The following is a 23,648-nucleotide window of genomic DNA, read 5'->3' as shown; positions in this document are numbered from 1 at the left end:
TAGTGCCTCCAGCTTCTCGACATTCTCAATCATGTGAAGAATGTGTGGGCTAACCGAAAGCCCTTCTGACGTTTCGTATCAAAGAAGCGACAGGTATGCTCATATGTAACGATTCTCGGTGCCTTTGAGAACTCATTAGTGAGCGTGGTGAAAATCTTGTTTGCACCTTGGGCAATGAAGCGTCTCTGCAAATTGGTTTCCATTACAAAGATGAGTACGTTCTTTATCGCACCCACTTCCATAACGAAATCACTATAAGCGAGTGACTCGTTGACTCCTCCATTTGGGCCTGGGTTGACCGGTATTGGCTCAGTTAAATACCTGAGCTTACCGTCAGCAGTGGCAGCATTCCATAGTGCCGCCTCCCAGTCCGCAAAATTGGACCCATCATTCTTCAGTCGAGTGGTCTGATTCATTTGGTCCATAAACATTTTTAGCCAGGACGAACGATCTAGTGTGGCACTAGGCATTGGGATTGTGTTATTTCCAGCCATTTGTTGTAACAGTATTATTGATAATAAACGTGTTCTACACTGCGAAAGAAGAATAAAATAATAAGCATGTGCATCGTTTTAATTTTAAGTCTAATGAGCTAATGTCATAATGCGAAGACTCAAAAACATTTATACAATTGACCTCCCTCAAGAATTATATAAATGACCCCAAGACTCAATTCTCTGTGAATTGATAAGCTAACCTTTTAGCTAATTCTACCGTTAGAATTCTTGGTCGATAAATTTCTGTAAATACTATCTTTAGTCCATCATAATCACGAGAAACTCTTCGGACTATGATGTTGAGTTAAACTAAGTCAACACAACTACTTACCCAACGTAGAAGGGGTCATATTAGGCCTACCGACGAAGAAGGGATTCATAGATGTTTGCCCTTATAATGACTAATTTCAATTTCCGTTGTTTTAGAGGAAGATCCCATCAACTTTATTTAAATTCATTTTAAGTGAACTATAATCTAGCATGCGAGAATGATTAAAATAAGGTGATGGCTTAAAGACTTTGACATCTGCATGTCCATGAAAACTAACATACAACCTATATGAATCAATTTTCATGCATTTTAGTAGTAGGTGGTTTGGTTTTAGGCGGAATATGATGCAATTACAAACATGTGAATGAAAAGCAATAAAATGAAAAACGTAAAAAAAACAGTAAAGTCCTAGTGTGGCCTATCCTATCAAAATGAACAATAAATACAAGTTTGGAATCCATCCTTGGACCCGAGAAGCTTGTCTTGATGTTCCATCTTGATCCATGTAGCGGGAGTGAGCTTGAATCTTCATCTTTAGTCTTCTTTTAAATTACAATAAATAAAATTACATAATTGACCTATTTATTACATTCTAATTTCAAAACCCAAAACTAAAATAAAGGAGATTCGAGATCTCATAATTACATAAAAATCATGTTTCCTTCATTACGAAAACATAATTTTACTAAGGCCATACTAAGTATTACAAATTACAACCGATTGCAAAAATAAATACGTAAATAAAATTCATTCATTCGATTCATTCAACAAAATTAAAAGCATCAACTAAAATAAATTAAACATACATAACACAATACATTAATTATGTTGATTAATTTATCCAAACCACCTATTTAAATTAAATTAAGTGACAATTCCGCAATTTAATCACATTAAACTTGTAATATGAATTCTATCCGTCAAAATTTTAAACTGCTTTAAAATAACTCGGTATCTTTAAATTGTGAACCGATTCACAATAACTAATTAGTCAAAACAAAACAAAACAAAAGCTCCTTTTTTATTTGTACACGGCTGGAAAAAAAACAATTTTTTTTTTTTTTTAAATTCCAGCTCAAACACGGCTGAAGAAAAAAAACAGCCCCTTATGTTATTTTTTCGGCAATTAGGTAAAACAAAAGAAACTTACCATATTTCTTTTTTCTCGGCAATATGGCAAAAAAACAAGAAAACAAAACTTTCCCTTTTTTTTTCTCTCTTTCTCGGTTTAGCAAAAAAAAACAAAATTAATTTTTTTTTTTTATACGGCAAACCCTAAAAACGTCCTCCCCTTTTTTTTTTCTTTCTTTTGCGGCAATATGCCCTAAAACAAGATTTGATGACTAAATTGTTTACCTTTGCTATTAGAACATGATTTAGCATATGAAATAATAAACATGATTAATTTATATGCCAAAAACTATATAGCAAAAACAATCTTTTTATCATAAACATGACGATTCCATTTAATTTTAACTTAATGTGCATTAAATCAAAAACTATCAATTCTTCATATGATAATTTTAACTGATTATAAACTATAATATGAAAAATAAAATGGAAAAATATCATCAAACTAAAAGAACATAAAAACGGCAGAAGAAAAAAAAACAAATCGGCACAAAAAAAATTTTGCCGAACCAAAAAATTCGAAACCCTAAAATTTTTTTTCGAAAATTCTCATTGTTCACATACAAATTTATGAAAATCATCAAGATTAAAATCGTGGCCTAGTGCTCTGATACCACTTGTGGGAAATAATCTGTATACTTCCCTTAAACTAGAAGGATTATAACGAATTTAACAATGATGATTAAAGGTCATAAACGAAATACATAAACAAAGTATAAGGATTTAGAATTAACCTTCGGTCCTAGCAAATATGGCCTAAGAACAATATCAAAATTGATATTCATCTATTAGTTGCACCCAAGACGATATGAGATATGCCCTTTGATTATTCTAGAATCGATCTCAAATTTTCTGTAAAATTTAGTTGTTTTTGTGTTCTTGTGATGAGAGAGAGGAGGCAAGGTCAAGAAAAAGCATTAGGGTAGAAATAATTCTCTCCCTTTCTTTTTATACAGACCGAAACTTGGAGTCAATTAGGAAAGAAAAATTCTTTCTAATTTTCGGCCAAGCTAACCGAAATAAGGAGTGAATCCTCCTTATTTTTGGTCTTTCCAAAAATATATAATATGTGTTGTATTGTCATCTAGTGAGGATCGAACCCATGACCTCTTGGTATGTGTACCCTCATTATTACCACTATGACACATTCATCTTGTTGATATTAAATACAACTGATTATATTTAATTACGAATTAACAGATTAATTCGTCCAAGCTAACATTATATATATTTAATTAAATATAACTTATTATATTTAATTTACGAATTGACAGTTAATTCGTCTCAACTAATATTATTTAATTTTCATTAAATAATTATCTCATCAACACATCGACTAACTTTTTAGTCATTTTGGGCATCAATGTGATTATATTTCTATAACCACATTTCTCAAACACATCCTATAGGTGTGACCTTTAGGGACCGATTGATCACCACCATTCGTATGATAATAACGTCAAACTTTCTAGCAAGCCAACCGTTATTAGGTAAACGTTAATCAACTGATTAAATATACGAAGTATACCCTTGTGATCCTGTAAGAGATTTACAAATGTTATCACACTAATTTGTGGAGGACACAAGCTCCAACAATAATCCCTTATCAGCAGAGAGATGCCTGGAAGCGCCAGTATCCAGGACCCATTCAGCAACATTACCCACCAGATTAGCTTCCACAACCACAAAGAAAGAATGACATCATCATCCACAAAGCAATATTGGCTTCAGTATTTTTCTTTTCAAATTACCGGTAGGCTTTGTGACCGATTTTCCCCGACATAGCAAATAATGGGACCCTTTGGTTTCGAATCTTAGCAACAGTTTGGTATGCTTCCCCTGGACCATTCTTCTTAGTGGACCCTGGTTCTTACCCTAACCAACCTTGGCCTTACCCTTACCCTTGAACTTCTCAAAATTGGACGGACCACCGGACTCAACCAGCATTAACTTTAAAGAAAAGAAGCATTCACGTAAAGACTAACAGGTTGGTCTTTAAGGCGATTTGCCTCTTCGGTCCTCATGTGTCCTACTAGTTCTTGGAGAGACAGGTCTTTTTTCTTATGCTTAAGGTGGTTCTTATAGTCAGACCAGGAGGGAGGAAATTTCTCTAGCAATACATTAGCCACAAAAGTATCATCTAGTTTCATACCCTCATTCACGACATCAGCACAAAGGTTCTCGTAGACATGAACTTGTTCCATGATGGGTTTCCCGTCAGCCATCTGAAATTACAGCCACTTACCCACAACATATTTCTTTTTCCTCGCATCATCAGCCCCATACTTGGCCTCTAAGGACTCCCATATCAGTTTGGAAGACTTATGAACCATAAATAGGTCAAAAAGGGTGTCAGTCATGTTGTTTAGAAGTTGGCATCTAACAAGTTTATTGTCCTTATCAAATTTCTTAATATCCTCTTCGTTTGACTTAACATCAGATTTAGCAGGGGGGTGTTCTCTACAGTCTTAGTAAGGAGTAGGCGGGTCACTAAACAACACATAATCAATTTCCAGTTGTTCGAAAAACATTAATAGTTTTTGTGACCAACGCTTATAGTTATGACCGTCTAGTTTTTCAAGTTTAGTCAAATCAGGAAGAGTTTTTGCTAAAACAGACGACATTGTTACAACAATTAACAACAACAGATATATAGTTTTCAAATTGTTGGAGTAAACGATGCAGTAACAATGAAAAGCAAGAAAAAACAGAAGAGATATAACCCGATTTGCAGTGCCGTGGTAAGGGAGCCACTGCCTTGAAAACTATATTCCGGTACGACCGTGGTGGCGATCAGCTAGTGCCGGTAGTTCCCCAAGGATAACACTACAGTCTCCACTCAGTTTCGCCCACTCGGAACAGTGAGACTTGGAACGAAAATAATTAACATTACCCAGAATTATAAGAAGAGAAGAGGAGAAAGAAGAGAGGAGAGTGATTGTTTTTTGTATGTTTACTGTGACGATAGGGCTCCTATTATTAGCAAAATAAGAGCAGTTAGAGGAGCTTAAACAGCTTCCTAAAACCGAGCAGTCAAGGACTAAAAGTGGGGAGAAAGAATCGCACCTACTAACAGTCACAAAGACTGATTAAAAACCGCACATGCCAAATGAACTTAGACAGTTCAGAAACACACAAAACCAAAAACAAAGGACAAAAGGGGGTCTTTGGCCCGCACCGCAGGTGCTCTACCCAAACCCAAACCTGAGCCCAAACTCGAGCCGGGCCGGGCCGGCGCGCGCACGTGTGTGTGTTTGGACCCAAACCCACAGGCCCAATAACCACCACAAAAGCCTCCTTGGTCCAATCTCTTAACCATACAAAGGAGGAAGGATATATAAACAAGTGAAACTTGTTGTTTCCCACTGATGTGGGACAACAAAATAAGATTTTGCCTTCTTCTTCTTAGGCATTATATCCAACACCAACTTCTCCAATCTTTACACCACACCATATTTGAGTGATCGATTTGAGACCATTTTCAATGAAATATCCGGAGTTTTTTACGTTTAAATTGGACGAATTTCTGGGTTCATTATGTTCCACTATATTACAAATTTAGGGCAATTTTCTGGTAGCTAAGGCTTTAAATTGCATTCGAATTTCTAATGAAATTTAAGGTGGTCCTGCTACTTCTTATCTATTTGAATTAATCGTCAGATAAGGCCGTCCTATACTCCTATGTTGAATTTGATTTCGGCTTCTGGGTTGTTATAACTTGAATTTTGCTATTTCGAGTCCTTTTGAAAATGTTGAGCCAACTTAGCGGCTTATTTAGCTCAATCATAGCGTGAAATTGGATGTTTTTCTCTGCTAAGATTTGGAGTGGTATTGAATTGGGAAAGTTGAGATTCATCCCAATTATAAAGTTGATGTTTGAATCAAGAGTGGTCTATGCCTTCCTATTGTGTTCCAGTTGCTATTTGTGATATTGGAAATGGAACTAATCTGATTTCTGTAAAATGAGTTTGATATCCAAATTTGCACAACCGTTAAAACTAACGGTTCAATTGACAGAAATTTCTTGTAAGGTTACAATTGAGAATAAGTGAGAAAATACAGGGGTATATGTGGGGATTAAAAATAGGTGAGGGTATAAGTGAGAAAACGTAAAAACACGAGGGTACAAATGAGAAAAACCCTTCTTCTTTTGTACACTATTCATAAGTAAGAAGAATCTTCTCATTTACTCCCAATATATAAGATAAAATATATTTATGTGGATCTTGTTTTATCCGTCTTTAGGAGTACAATAAAAGTATTAAATTTTTTAATTTTTAAAACAGTGTAGCTAAATATATTTACGATGTAAAACGTGCGTTGACAAACGTGAAAAAAGAAATGTACCATTTGGAGTTGAATGGAGGGAGTATTATTTATTTCTGATTTTTTGTTTTATTTATTGTTTTGGGATTGGGAAGAATAAATGGAGGAGGAGAATAGATCCTGTTCAAGTAAGGTGTAAATTGTAGCGGAACAACTTAGTTTAGACTCTGTTTGGTAAATGGTATATTGGTCAAATTTCAGCATAACGGAGATGTTTAGCATGTTTGACTTACGAATATGTTATTTAGAGCGTTTGGTTAATGGCATATTGAAATAGCATATTGGGGTCCAATATGCTATTTTGCAATATGCTGCTCCTACTAGCATATTAGGTTAGTGGATTAGAAAGAAAAAAATATTGTCTTATTTACCCCCTAAAAAAATACTAAACTTCCTTTTATATATTTAATAAATAATTTATTCATATCCTTATTTGTCATTTTACAAAGAATCTAAACAATCTGCTAATCTAAAACTATCAATTACCAAACACCTCTAAAACAATTCTGCTAAATAAATCTGCTAGTCAAACCCGCTAAATCATTATGCTAGTCAAATCTGTTTTCTAAATCTGCTTCTACTAATATTAATCCGTTGTTTACCAAACATGGCCTATGTTTATGTGTGATGTGAATTATGGGATGGTTTTAGTAGTAGAACATGATGATTTAGGAGGAAGAAGAAAGATTGGGTCAATACTCGAGATTTGCGAAGTTTAGAGGAGCCAAACTTTGCTAAATCAATGGTCAAAATATTGTAAATGGAAATGGATCAAGTTGGTCTACAAAAAGGAAAGCGGAGAAAGAAAGTTGAGTCAATGGTGAAATATTGGATTCTCATGTTTGTTTTTTATTGGTATTGTTGGAGTACTAGTTGGGAAGTCCGTGCGATGTATGTAGCTCCCATTATGATTATGTACAAAATATATACCTAAATTGATTAAATAGTAGTCAAACTATGTTGAATCATTGATGAAATAAAATTGCGTGGTTGGTGTAGTTGATCACAACCACTTATTAGTGCTTACCATAAAAATTTTGCCAATCACTAGTAATCATATCAGTGTGATTGTTTGTCTCTGGTTCTCGAGGCGTGTCCTCGGCTAAGTGGGGTCACTTGCGGGAGTGGCTTCACGCCCTAGTTTCACCCTTCGTGGAACCCGCCACGGAAGGGGATGTGCACATTAATGGACATGGTTATCGCTCATTATGAGGAGCGGGGATTTGGTGGGTACAGCTGCGGTCCCCCACTGGCAGGGCTGGTCCAGTGGACAGTCGGTGATTGAGATTGTTGGGATTGGTGTGATTGTGTGTGTGTGACGGTTAAGCTGTCTGTTTATCTTATTGTTGATATATTGAGTTGTGTGATTAGTATTGACCCGTTTAAATGTTTTAAAAACTGTGGTGATCCATTCGGGGGTGGTGAGCAGTTATTGAGCAGGTATGGTATGACGCGTATGGGATAGCTGGGATGAGTCATCACGTGGCAGTTAGAAGTCTTCCGTTGTGTCAGACGATGTTTTATAGCTTTAATAGTTTTAGCAGTAGACCGTCTAAGAGTCTTGTATTTCTTTTTATCAGTTTGGTATTGCTATGTAATCACTTTAAACTTTATTTTCTTTTAAAGTTGTTTCGTTATTGTCTTATGAATATCATGCCTCGGGTAACCGAGATGGTGGCATCCTTATACCTGAGTGGTCCTGGTAAGGCACTTGGAGTATGGGGGTGTTACACTATCGTCCGTTTCGCTTCATCGATTTCCTCCCTTGTCGGGGACCTTCGGTTATCGTCAGTTACGTCACTCATCCTGCATCATTGGAAGTATGAAACTTTTTGCATTATAAAAAGATGTTTAAAATATTTCAACCAAATTAAAAGCAAACCAAAGCAGAAGAAAGAGAATTACCTTTTCTGCAGCATCGAGTTTAGTGTAGACAGATAAGAAAAATATACATGAAAGAAAAATAAAGAATAGAAAAATAAGAAATTGCCATTTTGCAGAGGAGATAAAGTTTTTTTTTGGAATGGACTTTTTCAGTGTGTTTGTTTTTTTACTCGAAATAGCAGTATTTATAGGGGCTTGGGGAATAGAAACAGTTTTTCTGTAATAAAGTATAGAAAGATAAGAAATTACCTGTCTACCAACAAAAAAAAAGATAAGAAATTACCTTTTGCAGAGGAGATGCAGAGTTTTTTCTGGAATACAAACAGTTTTTCTGTACTTATTCAGTGTGTGTGTGTTTTTTTTTTTACCACGCAATAGCAGTATTTATAGGGGTTTGGGGAATACAGACAGTTTTCCTGTAAATTAGTAGATTAGGTTAGGTAACTGTTTTTAATAAAAACTGAAAAGTGGAACTGCTTTTTATAAATATTACTAATCTGTTATTATTCAACTATTATTGTAGTGTGTAAATGCAGTTTTATTTTGTGGGTGGTTTGTGGAAAAACAGTCAGATAATAATAACAAAAAAAAATTAAAGTAACTAGTATTAATTCTCATATAATGTAGATCTCACTTTATTATCTAGAAGAAACATTTTAGGTTAAAATGTAATTCAAACAATGACAAATAGTAAAAGTCTTTGACATTTTTAGGCGAGGTCTTCATCGTAGCCGCTGTCTTTTGCGTCTCTTTTGTCTTTGTTAGTTCATGCATCTAATTCATATTCCTGCAATGTTTGCTTAGTACTTTAGCAGCTACATTAATAGCAGAATAAAAGAGAATAACATTAATAGCAGTAGAATAATAATTAGAGCAAATTTAGCAAAACTACTATGTTATTGCGAGACTATCCATTTCTACGAAGAATGTCCGTTTTCTATTCAAAAATAACAACACATTAATAGCAGATAAGCGGAAGAGAATAAACAACAAAGTTAAAACAGTAATAGCGAGTAACAGGAATAATAGGGGAATAAAAGAGAATAAGAGGATAACATTAGAATAATAGGAGAGTAATAGTTCGATTCATACCTCTTCAATTTCGATTCTTCTTCATCATCGTCATCGAAGGGGGACTTTCAAAGAAATGGAAGGTTACAAGTTCTCTTGTTGTGGTTCACCCACTTCTTGCGATTTACCGCATCTTCGCTTCCTCTTTTGTGGCTTGCTCTTGGCCTTTTCTTTCGACGACCTCAATATTTTAACACTGCCCTTATTCTTGGCCTTGTTTGGCGGTCGAAGGTCAATATCATTTGAAGCTGTGATGCCAAGAAGAGCCTCGATTTTTCGGTTTTTAGTTTTTGATTCAATTGGTCTGTGATGTTCTCCCGAACTATGTCGGGTTTTTCAGATTTCTTCATCTTTTAACCGTATCATAATCGTCCATCACCCCGACGATTGCATAAATCTCGACCAAACCTTTGACATCTCGGCTTTCTTGATGTCACTTCATCAATGTCTTCTATCACCTTTCCATTTTCATCTCGGACAATTGGCTTGTAGGATTTCTTTGTCCATCGAGCAAGGACATAAGGCTCGGGTATCCGTGTACCGCCTACCATTCCACACCCACAAAGTATATGCCGCTGACAATGCCATGCCTCTCAAACAGCTTACATGCACATTTGCTCTGGTTAGTTTTGGTGTTAAATTCCACTCGGAAGTTTCGTGCTTGATCCATCACGAACGTCACGGTACTCCACGTCCCTACGTTGTCAAATTCCCAACCCCATGCCGCATATCGCATGTTTGACTTCGTTGCTCAAAGTCCGCAAAGATAGGATGTGTGTAGACAAGTGAGGCATGCATCTCTACCTTCATCGGCCCTATTTTCTCGAGCATACTATGCTCGTTGGCGTTGTCCAACCTCCTTTGTGAATGCCTCTGTTGTTCTATTGCGGAATTGTACCTCATCCAGAACTCGACAAGGGTTCCAAAGTGGCTTTCAAAGCGCTTGAAATAGCTGTTTGAACTTTCGGATCTCTAGGTTGTCCATGAGAAACAACCTAAAGGCGGATCCCGAAAGTAAGTCGGTATCCACTTTTGTCTTATTGCAAATACATACTTCAACCACCGGTTGCTTTGCATACCATGGGCTTCAATAACAGATTTCCCAGCCCGTTCAAATTCTTCCGCTCGAGGTCGACATCCCACACAACGGCATTTATGTCGGTCATAAATTCCGTGTCATTGCAGATTGCCCTTCCCACCTTCTCTCGGCATTTTTCGCATGATATGCCACATGCGCACTTTGTGCACGAGAATGCTTGAAGACATTTGGGCACGCCTTTTTAATTCCGGGCATCGGTCCGTAATTACACACCGAGGTTTCTTTCCGCCTATTTTCGAGGAATTTTTTAAAAATCCACTCAAATGAATCCTGACTCTCGAAGTCAAGTAACCCAGCTGCAAAAGTTACCGTCTTCTTGTTGTGGTCTACTCCGGTGAAGGGAGTAAACACCATGAAATATTTGTTTGTCCCATAAGTAGGGTCAAACGAGATCGTGTCTCCATATAACTTGTAGTTGTTTATCCCTTCCTTATCACCCCAAATAACCTTCGTCAAGCATTTGTTCTCATCCTGATCATAAGCAAAATAGAACCCGTTTGTTTCAAACAAAGATTTTGAAATGCCCAATGAACATTTTAGCATCCTTATCCCCAATGTAACACTTGATATTTCGTTTGAATTTTTGAAGTCTAGCAAAGAGGCACCGATATTCTGATAACCATTTGAGTATTCCTTGAGAATTTTGAAGCTCAATGTTGGACCTATGTTGAGCTTAGTATGATCAATAATGGTCCTCTTAATGTAGTCATGGACGTCCCTTGAGAGCTTTTGGAACTCTCTGTTTTTAACAGAGTAAAGAGAGTGATTGTGAACGTCTACAAAGACGTCCACAATATATCCAGCCGGCCTGTCGTCGGTTTTTTCACAAGTTCTCAACCTCATGTGCGCCTTGCAGCCACACCTTGTCAGAGCATGCTTCTTTGGCTGTCTAATTCTTCGCTCTTTGTTCTCTGTTATACTCAAATTACCAGCTTCGTGATTTGTTGCTTGAAGTCGCAGTTTTCTTTTCATATCCCTATACCCCTGTCTGTTACAGACCAGTGATTTGACGCTGACGCCTCCCTTATACTTCGCATTTGTGTACCTTCTCACATCAAATCCGCAAGCCAATGCATATATGTTGTAGAACTGTACTGCATCGTCCAAGGTAAGAAAGAACATGCCACGTTTAGGCGTAAAATCACTCTCAGCGCCTCCTTACCTTTCGCTTTCGCACCCCGGGTGTACTTTGAATGAAGAGTTGGAACAAACTCATCGTTTTCTTCGTCTGAACAGGTTGGGCTGGTGAATATATTGTTATTAGAAGAATCCCCAATAGCTAAGACTGCATTGTCTTCAACAATAGAGACAGTAGAAAGATCTGAGACAATAAATTATTATAATGAGTACAGTCAGTGGACAACAAAATGACAATAACATCACAATAACAGTAGCATGGGGGAGAGATCAACATTGCAATAATGTGACAATAAGAGTATGATAACAGCAGCTGGGAAACAGACGACAATCAATAACATCAGAATAATAGTAAATGTGTTTTTCTTATGCTACTCTCTTATCAGCGGTATATTTTCATGCTAGTGCACCATAATATCACAACAATAGGACCATAATATCAGAATAACAGTACAATAATATCATCATGTTTCTCTACTTTTTACAATAATAGTACAGTAATATCAGAATAACAGTACAATAATATCATCATATTTCTTCTACTATTTACAATAATAGTACAATAATATCAGAATAACAGTACAATAATATCATCATGTTTCTCTACTTTTTACAATAATAGTACAATAATATCAGAATAACGGTACTCTTTTTCTACTCTAATACAAGATAGACAATACAATAATATCAGAATAACAGCTGAGAAACAGATAAAATTCAATAACAGTATTTTGAACAACTGTTGATAAAGAGAGATAAGAATCAATAACAGTATTATAAACTACAGCCGAGAAACAGAGAATAATCATTATTACTGTTTCCATATTTCTTGTCGAGTTGTTTTCTTCGCTACAATTGTTGTTAATATCGTTGTCCATCTTTTATACCGAAACAAGAAATCAAGTATTCAATTCAATTAAAATCAACGAATTTCACGATTTTTACATTAATTACAAAAATACGATTGAATACACTAAAAATCAACGAACTTACATTACCTGTAATTCGATTGCAGCTAAAAATGAACGAATTTGTGTAATCTTATTAGATTTTTTTATGAGATTTCTATAGGCGGCGTTCTGATTTGTGTGTTTCTGTGTTTCTGATTTGTAGAGAGATGTAGAGAGAGAGAGAGAGAGAATATCGTTTGAATGAAGTTTCTGTTTTCATGTTTCAGCGCTTTCGTATTTTTCGATTTTTCCTTTTTTTTTCTAATTTATCATTTAATCTCAGCCCTTGATTTCTTTTAATCTCAGCCCTTGATTTCTCCAACTCACAACTCACCATAAGACCCCAACTCACGAGATCCCGCCTATATATATATATATATATATATATATATATATATATATATATATATATATATATATATATATATATATATATATATATTCAGAAAACAAGGGACTTCAATGTAATTAAATAAATCTATACAAATTAATTATACTCTATAGTTTTAAATCGATTAGCATTGTGCGATGGACCTAGTCAAGGGACTTCAATGTAAATATTATATAATTTTGATTGAAGTATAAATTTAGAGAATACCGGAATATGATGATTTTCCTTAAAATAAACATGCACCACTTATGATATTAATTATCATAAAAATGTTAATTATTTAACATACACAAATATAATATAAGTATATTATATTTTGGATACAATTAAAAATAAATAAATCAAGCTAGATTTCCAAAAAATATAATATTTCATAATTATTTTAATTTGATTTAATGCATATATATAATATATATAAATATATAAGCCTCTTAAACTTGCATGCCTAAATAGTAAAAGTAATTATGTTTGTAGTGAAAAGAATTGTACTAACATTAGATATAGTAATATGTCAGTAATAACTCATTCGTATATATAGTCAAAGTTAAAATATTAGCAGCGAGCAGGAGTAGTAAAAGTAATAGAAGTAACAAAGAGAGTAGTGAAATTATCAATATTTAGTGAAGGTTTTAGGGTTCTAAGAAATTCTAAGCAATGGCTAAGAGTAAAATACTAATCATCATAATAATCATAGTAAAATCAATACTAACAATCAAAAAAATACAATTTCTGATTCAATAGCTAATAGTCCTACAGATCTAGTACTAAATAATATGAGTAATTCAAATAATGATCTGCAGAATGAGAATAGGGTTGATCCTGTGCAACAAGAAATTGATAATTATCGCCGGGAGGTTAATGAAGTGCTACAAAGTAAAGATCATGTTGAGGTTGCAGATGAGTCTGAAGAAGACTGGCAGGAGGTCTCTCCACGGGGTAAGAGGAAATATTCGGCTGGTAAACTTGATTCGATTGCTGAAGAACAACCCGAGGTGAGTTCTTTTAAACTAAGATTACAGCTAGAGGACGTTAAGGAAGAGATTGACTACTGGAAGCAAGCTTTGTATGGGTATGTATTACGGGCCAATCCGCCGGAGAGGTATTGGATGGTTTTTTAAGGCGTACCTGGCATGCTTATGAGGTACCTAAGATTTCATTTCTCCCCAATGGTTTGTTTGTGGTTCATTTTGCTAAGGCTGAGCACTTGAAATTGGTTTTAAAAAATGTTATATTTCTGTTTATTGAAAACCCCTAATCCTTCGAGCCTGGGATCCGAATGATTTCAAAAGTTAAGGTCAAATCTATTCCTGTTTGAGTTAAATTTGTGGGGTTAGACCTTAAGTTCTGGGGTTCTAAATGCTTGGAGAAACTAGCTTCATTGGTAGGTAAATTTGTGCGTATTGATGAACTGACTGTGGAAAAAACTTTACTGGGGTTTGCCAGAGTTTTGGTTGAGGTTAAGATTGATAAAAATTTTCCCACTAGGATTGAATTTGAGGATGAAGTGGGTAAGGAAGTTCATGTTGCAGTGGAATATGATTGGTTGCCTATTATATGTACCAAATGTAAAGGAGTGGACATAATGCTGCAATGTGTAGGAGGAAGAAGTTCTTTCTTCAGAAGCCTGTGGTGAGAGCTAAACCAAGGCAAGAGTGGATACCTAAGGCAAAGCCTAGTGAGGAGGTTCCTGTGATTAATCAGGTTAACTTCCCTGAGTTGGGGGGACAGTTAAGAGGTAAGCAGAAGGATCATGGGGGTGAGATTACTACAACTCCAGCAGTTGTTAATCCTTCTATAACTGTTACTTCTATTATTACCCCAATGGCTACCTATCAGCGATCCATATTCACACTTGCAAAAGTAGTTACCCGTATCACCAGACATGAATCTAGACTTCAGGGGTCTAAGGAAGGAGATTTCATGGTTGGCTTCAATACTGAAATGGCAGGTTGTGCTGAATTGGTTGATAAAGGGGATGAGGGGTCTCTCTGAATCCCAATGATTAATTTTAGAGTTTGGAACATTAGGGCTCTAAATAGTTTTAATAAACAGAAGGATGTGAAGTGGTTCCTCCATTAGCATGATCTCTTCTATTTGGACTCCTTGAGACTAGAGTCAAAGCTCAGTCTCAAAATAAAGTAGCAGATAATGTGTGCTATGGGTGGGAGTACATTACTAATATAACTTGTCATCATGGTGGAAGGATATGATTGTTATGAAAGGATCATTTGGTGTTTGTGGATATTATTGAAATGGATGCCTAATATATTCATACTAGAATAAAAGATGTTTTGTCCATATTTTGCGTAGGGCTGGAAATATGACCATGGTAGAATAGTATGTGGGTTAACTAGTATTATCCTATTTTGATGTATCATAATCGTACTTTAGGCAGAATTGATTATAATAAAAGTAGTGCAAATAAGGTAAATAATACGACAAAGGAATTTGTACGTGGAAAACCCTTTAATGGGAAAAAACCACGGGCACCAAGCCAGGAGAAGATTTCACTGTGATTTAAGAGGATTATAATATCACGAGCACAAAGTATAATGTTCTCTCTAAGTATTATAATAGTCTTGCTTGCAATGTGATAAGTTGTGTTGTGTATGCCTTGTCTTGACAAATGATCTTCAAATGCTCCTTATATAGCCAAGCTGAATGGCTGCCAAATCTTTGTACTTAATGCTGAATATTCCTCCTTAATTGTTGTCTTTATTGCGCATTAATGCCTATTAATGCTCCTTCTTTATGAACAAATCTTCCTCTTAATGACCATATTTATGTTGTAGAAATCTTATATATAATTATCCATGACTTGGTCAAATGTTGACCTTACACTTGACCTTTGTCCTCTTCGGCTTGGTGCCTGTCTTCTTGTACCCTGATGGCTTGACGTCCTGACACCCTGATTGTTAGGCCAGGGTTGAACTTGATCTTGAAGATGATGCGGGAGTCCAGGCTTATCAACTGGTGCCAAACTTGGACTACCCTAACTAACCTGCCCTGATCGTCAGGCCAGGATAGAATTCTATCCTGTCAGTAGTGCGAAATTTCAGGCCCAACAAAAAATAAGGTTAATAATAGATTATTTTATGCAACTTTTATCTATGGTTTCAATATAATTGAGGATAAAACCTCTTTATGGCAAAATCTTATCAGAATAAAAGTTCAAGACCCTTGGATTGTGCTGGGAGATTTTAATGCTGTCATGTATGCCAATGAGAGGATTGGTTGGTTAGTTAAGGATGAGGAAATGGTTCCCTTTCAAGATACAGCAGCTGAGTGTGAGTTACAGGATCTGAAAACATATGAGGCTTTTTTTACTTGGAACAATAAGCAACCAAGTGAGACTACAGTTTTTAGCAGAATTGATAGGGTCCTGGTTAATGAGTGTTGGTTAAATGCTTGGTCAGTTTATTATGCACAATTTAATGCTGAGGGGGAGTTTGATCATTGTCCTTGTATATTTTCTTCAGCTGGGCATACAGAGGTCAAGAAAAGGTCCTTCAAATTCTTTAACATGTGGTGTAGCGCTCCTGAGTACCAATAGATTGTTCAAGATCCTTGGAACCTTAAGATTTATGGAATTGCTATGTTTAGGGTGTCCAAGAAGCTTAAACTGATGAAAAATGGTTTGAAAAAATTGAATGGCTCATTATTTTCAGATTTTGAGAGGAATGCTGATATTGCTTATAAGATTATGATTGGAACCCAGCAAGATCTTCAGAAGGATCCTTATAATAAGCAACTAATGGATGTGGAAAAGCAAACAAGAGAATCATATAATCTTTTAGCTTCTGCTAGGGAGGAATTCCTCAGACAGAAGGCTAAATATGATTGGGCTAAAGACGGGAATGTTAATTCTGCTATGTTCCATCAAGTGATTAGGAAAAGACAATTACATAACAAGGTTCTGCATATTCAAGATGTTGCATGTGTTGAATGTAAGGATCCTGAGGATATCTTAAATGCTTTTGTTGGATATTATCAGCAGCTCCTAGGAAGTAGTGTAGGTTTTGATGATATACTTCAGCATGTAGTAGGGAGTGGTGCTAAAGTAGACTGCAAACAATAGGATGCCATGTGTAGAATCCAAATAGAAGGGGAAGTCAAGAGTACTATCTTCTCCATTCCAGATGAAAAGAACCCTAGACCAGAGGGTTTTACAAGTAAATTTTTTAAAGATGGTTGGAGTACTGTCAAGGGTGAAGTGTGTGAAGTCGTGACTGATTTTTTCATCTTTGGAAAGTTGTTAAAGCAGGTTAACTCTACAAATATTATCCTCATACCAAAAGTTGATGATCCAAAAACTGTTAAGGAATTTAGGCCTATTGCATGCTGCAATATAATATATAAGATTATCTCCAAATTGCTGTGTGAGAGAATTGCTGACTCCTTGCCTAATATTATTAATCTTGCTCAAAGTGCGAGTATCCTAGGAAATATTTTGATAAATCAATATTTGGTGAGACTTTACACTAGGAAGAGTGCTTCCCCTAGGTGTTTGATGAAAATAGACCTTAAAAAGGCCTATGATTCTATTGAATGGAAGTGTGTGAAGCAGATGCTGCATGGTCTTAATTATCCTCCTAAGTTGATTGAGAACTTATTATGCAATGCATAAGTACTAATTCTTTTTCTATAGGATTGAATGGGCAGAATCATGGTTACTTTAAAGGAGAGATGCGTCTTAGACAAGGAGATCCAATATCTCCATTGATCTTTACTATTTGTCTGGAATATTTGTCTAGGTTGATTGAGAAGAGTTCTGCATTACCCAGGTTCAAGTTTCATCCTCTCTCTTGTAATACCTGGATATTTTTGGACCCACAAAGGAACCTTGGGATACGTGAGAGGACCCTCGGGTTTGATGAGTCTACTCGGGAGTGAATTATGACTATAAAGTGAACTGAGTATAACCTATACTAGACTTAGTGGAGTTGTTATGTCCGCCTATAGAAGGGTCATCATAAAACTATCATAACTTGAGATCTAGACATGTTATTAATGCGATTCTAATTGGAGTTGATAGCTTGTTCTCTTACGATTCCAACGGTAGGTCACACGCCCGTAATGACCAAGAAATGAGTGAAATATGACTTTTTTACGAAAATTGGTCATTGTTGAGAATTGCTTTGTAATGAGACCGAGTGGATTGAACACTCGACCGAGTGAGGGTCACTCGATCGAGTGGACTCGGCACTCAACAGAGTGGACTCAGCACTCGATCAATTGCACTCTGGGCAGACGGGTTTTAAACCCGCAAACCTTCTTTCTCCTATTTCATTTCTATCTTCTTCCTTATCTCTCCAAACTCTCTCCCGTCTCTCTAAAACCCTCACAAACACCATATTAGGGGATTCAAGCTTGGATTAGAGGATTTCTCACCTTCTCCTTCATCCTTTCACCTTGTAAGTTGAAATCTACCCTTTTTCTAGTCTTATGAACCCTAACTTTTGGGGGTTTTAATTAGGTTGATTAATTAGTAATTATTTTTAATACAAGGGTAATTAGTGGGTAATAATAAGGGATTTTGTATTGTATTATAATATAGGGTGATTTGTGATAGTTATTATGTGATTTATGTAGGATAAGACGGTTTTATGAGATGGATACTTGGTGATTTCGACTAGCTTATAGATTATGATAAAAGGTAGGTTAATCCTACTCGATTTCAATAAGTTTGGATGGTTGCATGTGTTATTAGTATGTTGTCATTGCATTATAACATGATTGTTGTGGTTAGTCATTGGTGGTCTCATGTTGTTGTTGAGAATCTATGGTAACATGATAATGAGTAATTAATGTTTGTTGATAACTGAGGATTTGGGTGAGTCTCATATGTGTTGGTGATGCATTATATATTGGATTGTGATGACTCGAGAAGTCGGTATTTGACATATAAAGTGTTATCTTGCAATTATTATGTTTGTCATGTGTATTGGAGGATATGACGGCTTGTGACTGATTGGTTGTTGTTGAGGACACGGAAGGCGGTTGGGAGACCATATTCCGCTTGGATCGCCTCTTGAAGCTTCCCACTCTAATAGGGATGTGCACATTAATGACTTGAGTTACGGAGGGACTCGTGTGGTTGAGGCACGACGTCTGGCAGGGGATCTGGTTGGCTTCCGGACCCGGTACGTCTGGGCCTGTCCCGGTACCTTTGTGTGAGTTATGGTGTCGTGGGCGTGTCCCTGGCACCGGTGGTTATAGGTACATCTGGGCGTGTCTCGGTACCGATGTGGTTGTGGGTACGTCTAGGCATGTCCTAGTACCGGCGTGGTGATTGTATAATCGCGTCTCATTCATATCATTGGCATGTTGTATATTATTTATCATGTCGTGTCTTATGTTTATTTATTGAAACTGACGTGTTGTGTGTGTGTGTGTAATTGTCACCTATTTCCGGGGTGGCCCGTTTCAATCCATATGATATTTCTGATCATATGGAGAGCAGGTTAAGTACGGGTTATCTTTGATAGCACGTGGGAGACGGGACGAGCCTTGATGGCATCCGAGTCGAGAATAGTTCGCTAGGAGATTATAGTTGGCATGAGTTGTACTTTCCTTCGTTTATTAATTTATGGTTTGTAATCACTAAACTTGTTATTTATATAAAGAGTTTCTTAATTGTAATTCCAATTTCACTGCCTCGGGAAACCGAGATGGTAACATCTCCCAATTACCTTGGCCGGGTAAGAAGGGGGTGTTACGAAGTGGTATTAGAGCGATGATTTTGGAACCTAAACCAATGAACCAAAATGAATCTGGGAGTGTTAAATAAAATGAACCCGACATGAGTACAATAGGAGCTCGACTTTGGATAAGTAGGCGCCCTCATATCAAAACTAGTGTCTATTGTCTCGATTGGTCACTACGTGGGAGGTTGTGAGTATGGGTGAACGCTATGTGGAACGTTGTATGGTTGCATGAATATGTGATTAGTATCAAGTTTCTTGTATGATATAGTTGTTTCCAATGATGTGTGAGTGTATGGAAGTCGAATGCTTGGATTGATGTGAGTAGCATGTTTGAGAATGGTTAGCATGTGTTTGTATACGGATAATGACTTCGCTCTTTAAATTTACACCGCATGTTAATTAAATGCCTACGAGTGTTATCGCTAGCGTATGGTTAGTAATGGATGGTGGTAGGGTAACTACTAGTGCTACGGTAGTGTACCAAAGCCGGTAAGTGGGATGACGTATGGACTAACTCGGGTGCGTCACCGATAGCATGTGGACTCCCGAACCTTTCCTTATTGTTGCGGGGATACTATCTTTTGAATTCAATCGGAAATTCCTACCTATAGTGAATTACTCAACCGAGTGCGAGCTCACACTCGATCGAGTAAGGAGCACTCGACCGAGTGGACCGGGCACTCGACCGAGTGGAGAGATTTCCAGAACTCAAAAATTTCTGGAAACGGGGCACTCGATCGAGTGGACCGGGCACTCGACCGAGTGAAATTCCACTCGACTGAGTGGACTCGGCACTCGACTGAGTGGACTCGGCACTCGACCGAGTGCCTACACGGGTAGAGTATTTCGTGTAAAAACACCTTTTTACACAATCTTATCTTCTTTATTTCATCTTCTACCTCATAATATTCAACATCAAAAATCTTCTAAAATTAAATCCAGAACCCCATTTTTGTGATTTATCATTTGGGTCGAGTTTTCTACTTTATTTTTCCGTCTCAAATCTCCTCTTAACTAGCAATGTAAGTAGACCATCTTTCCTCTTGTTTTCCCCATTTTAATTTATTGATCTACATTAATTTGTCCAAGATTTGTTAATTATTTACATGTTTTTGCTTAATTCATAGTAGTAAATAGCTTTCTACACTATTGTTATCGCTAAATATCAAAATTTTATGTCAATTTTGTCACATAAAATGAAGAACACGAAAATGGTGTTCTTGAGCTTATAAATTGATTTTTGGTCCTTGTTGTTGGGTTTAGTTGACCAACAAAGGCCTAAACTTTGTGGTTAGTGATAGATCTTGTCTTTCATGTGGAAATTTCATCTTAAAAGTTCATCTTAAATTTTCATAATATGGGGAAACCATGCCCAAATTTTGACTTTTCATAAGTGAAACTTGGTTTAATTGTTTTATAAGACTACTATCTTCACTAGTAATGTGATAGATTGTCTTAAAAATAAAGATTTTATCATCGATTTGGCCCAAAATTTTGAACTAAGCGAGAATATGAACAATTTTGATTTCATCATAAACATGGCTTAGTGGTATTGTAAGACTATAATTTTATTGGGAATTGCTATAAAATGGTTCGAATCAAAATTTCTCCGTTTTAAAGGTTGACAAATTTCCCGAAAAGGTTGTGACAAGTATACATAAGCTTTGATTTTACGCTTGTAACATACTTCACTTACTCCTTATTGTCCTAATCTTTGATTATAATGTCTTGTGAAGTTGTTCATAAAAAATTTATCCGTCTTAAATTTTCAAAAATGGGTAGTATACCTACCCGGATTCTGATTTTTACAAAGTTAGGTTTTATCCTAATTGATTCTTAATGCTTTGAACTTGGCTTATAGTGACATGTGCCATCTTATATCTGCTTATTCCGTATTGAAGTTTTAATATAATAATTCACCTTTTAGTCAAGTTTGAGTAAATTTGCATAATATGGAAGGGCATTTTACAAAGTTGGTAAAGTTGCTAGAGTTGAGTTTGAAATTGCATCATTTTACAAAGTTCATCATATTTCAAGTGTGCTATTAAGACAAGTTTGTGGTTTGATTAAAATACAAAGGAAGCCATGCCGTAATTTCTTTAATTCCATTCTTCGGGTTAAGTAAACTTCATCTCAATGACAAGCTCGTGTCAAGGGTTTATTTTAAAGTGTCGGTCATTGATTTGAGCGTTGGGAAAATTTTCTATCCATTCTAAGTTATTTGATCTCCTACCACTTCCGTATCCGTTCCGGATTGTTTTAATTCTCATCACTCCTACCCGAAAGTTGCATGTGAAATAGTTCCGCGGCATGCTGAAGCCATTAAGGACCGCAAGGAGCAACCAAGCAGTGGAAGCTCGCCAAGAGCAGGTGGTATCTCCGGTAACTGCACCCCCGAGACCTCCAGGCATTGAGTTTGTGTATGAGCCCAATAGAATAATTTTCTCACCCTAGCCCTTAAGCATAGGTCTCCGACAAGATGTGTGAAATTGGATATAGTCATCGAGTTTAAGAATTTGGGAAACCTAGGAAGGTATGCTAGCCTATGAAATGTTTTGAGTTGAGTGAGTTGATCATGAGATATAACCTATAAATAATGAGTGGAGTGTGACCAAGGTTGGATATTTAGCGGCTATTCGGACTCGTAGTTAGTGGACTGAATTTGAAGGACATGTAAGAGTGATCCTTAGTGAGAAGGACTCGAGTATTTTGGTTAACATATGTTTGAGTCGGGATTTGTGGAATGATGAGGGAATAGTGAGGTACCGAAGAGTTTAAAAAGGAGAGTGATAGCATGAGTTGCTAATAGTGGTTGAGAGAGAGCATTAAAACGAGAAACGAGTTGGGAATTTTGCAAGTTTTATAATCCGACATTCAATAAGGAATTTGTTACAAGTTTCGGGTGAACCCTTATGAGGAGGTCGTGTTATTGGCCGTGACGTAAGAGGGATGAGTTTGAGTTTTAATAATTGGTATATATAATGGTGGAGTTGGTTTTACCAAGCTTGCTTGGTTTTCGCGGTTATGAGAGTAAGAGTGTGCTACGTAATACGTGTGGGTTTAATCATGTTTTTAAGAGATTTGACCACTTGTGTTATATAGTATGACACTTAAACTAAGTGTGTATGCATGAAGTGTGAAAGTAGTTGGGTGAGACTCCAGCCTATGAGTGATAGTATAAGATGTTGTTTGTAAAGTCGTCTTTTAATTGTTACGCGAAACATTCATGGTATGCAAGGTAACCTCGTTGTAGCGTTTGTTTTGGTGATAATGTTGTTATTATCCCTTGAGAATAATGGGTTTTTAGGGTCGTGTTCACGACATAGTATAAGGTGTTATGTATATCAATGTGACTATTGAGGGGCGTTTGGTTAGAGAAAGGGAAAGGGAAAGGATATCAGAAAGGGTAAGAGGGGGGAAAGGTAAGGGATTACCTAAAACTTAACTAGTTGTTTGGTTACATCAACAAAGGGATATAAATATATAATGGTCCACCCTCTCTCACTCCTACCACTAACACACACCACCGCAACAACTACTTATCTACTCAAAAATGGCTGCAGCCATCGTCTCCCCACCCTAGTGCGTTGCCCCACCTGACACTATCACCCACTTGCCGTCGTTGCCCCACACCTACCCCAACATCCCAACCGTCACTCTTCACCCTAAAAAAACCCTCATTTACCCTCAAAATCCCCTTCCCCAGCCCCCAAAAACACTAGGATCTTGTGGTGTTCCGGCGGTCTGGGGCAATGAGGTGGACAGTGGGCTGCCGGCGGTCTAGCCGGGGGTACTTGGGGACAATATTGGTGGGTTGTGGTTTATTTTTATGTGTGGGTGGTGGTTTAGGTGGGGTGGCTATGGTGGCGGCGATGGTGGTGGTGGTGGTGGTGGCGGTGGCGTCGTGATGGTGGTGGCGATAGCGTCCTAGCGGTGCTTTGGTGGTGGCTGGTGTGATGGTAGTCGCAAGTATGGTGGTAGACTGGTAGGTGAATAAGGTGATTGAAGGGTAACAAGGGTAATGAAATCTCATACCTTGGGGGTGGGTGTAAGGAATTAGATGGATTGAGGGGTAAAGAAAGGAATTTCTTTCCCTTTGTTTGTGTCAAATAAACGCCAACAAAGGAAATCCCTTTCGGTTTCTTATAGACCCCCAACCAAATGCCCATGACTATTGTGTCGCA

Source organism: Silene latifolia, chromosome Y (assembly GCF_048544455.1).
Source record: "Silene latifolia isolate original U9 population chromosome Y, ASM4854445v1, whole genome shotgun sequence".
NCBI classification, from domain to species: Eukaryota; Viridiplantae; Streptophyta; class Magnoliopsida; order Caryophyllales; family Caryophyllaceae; genus Silene; species Silene latifolia.
Note: the sequence above shows the minus strand (reverse complement) of the source record.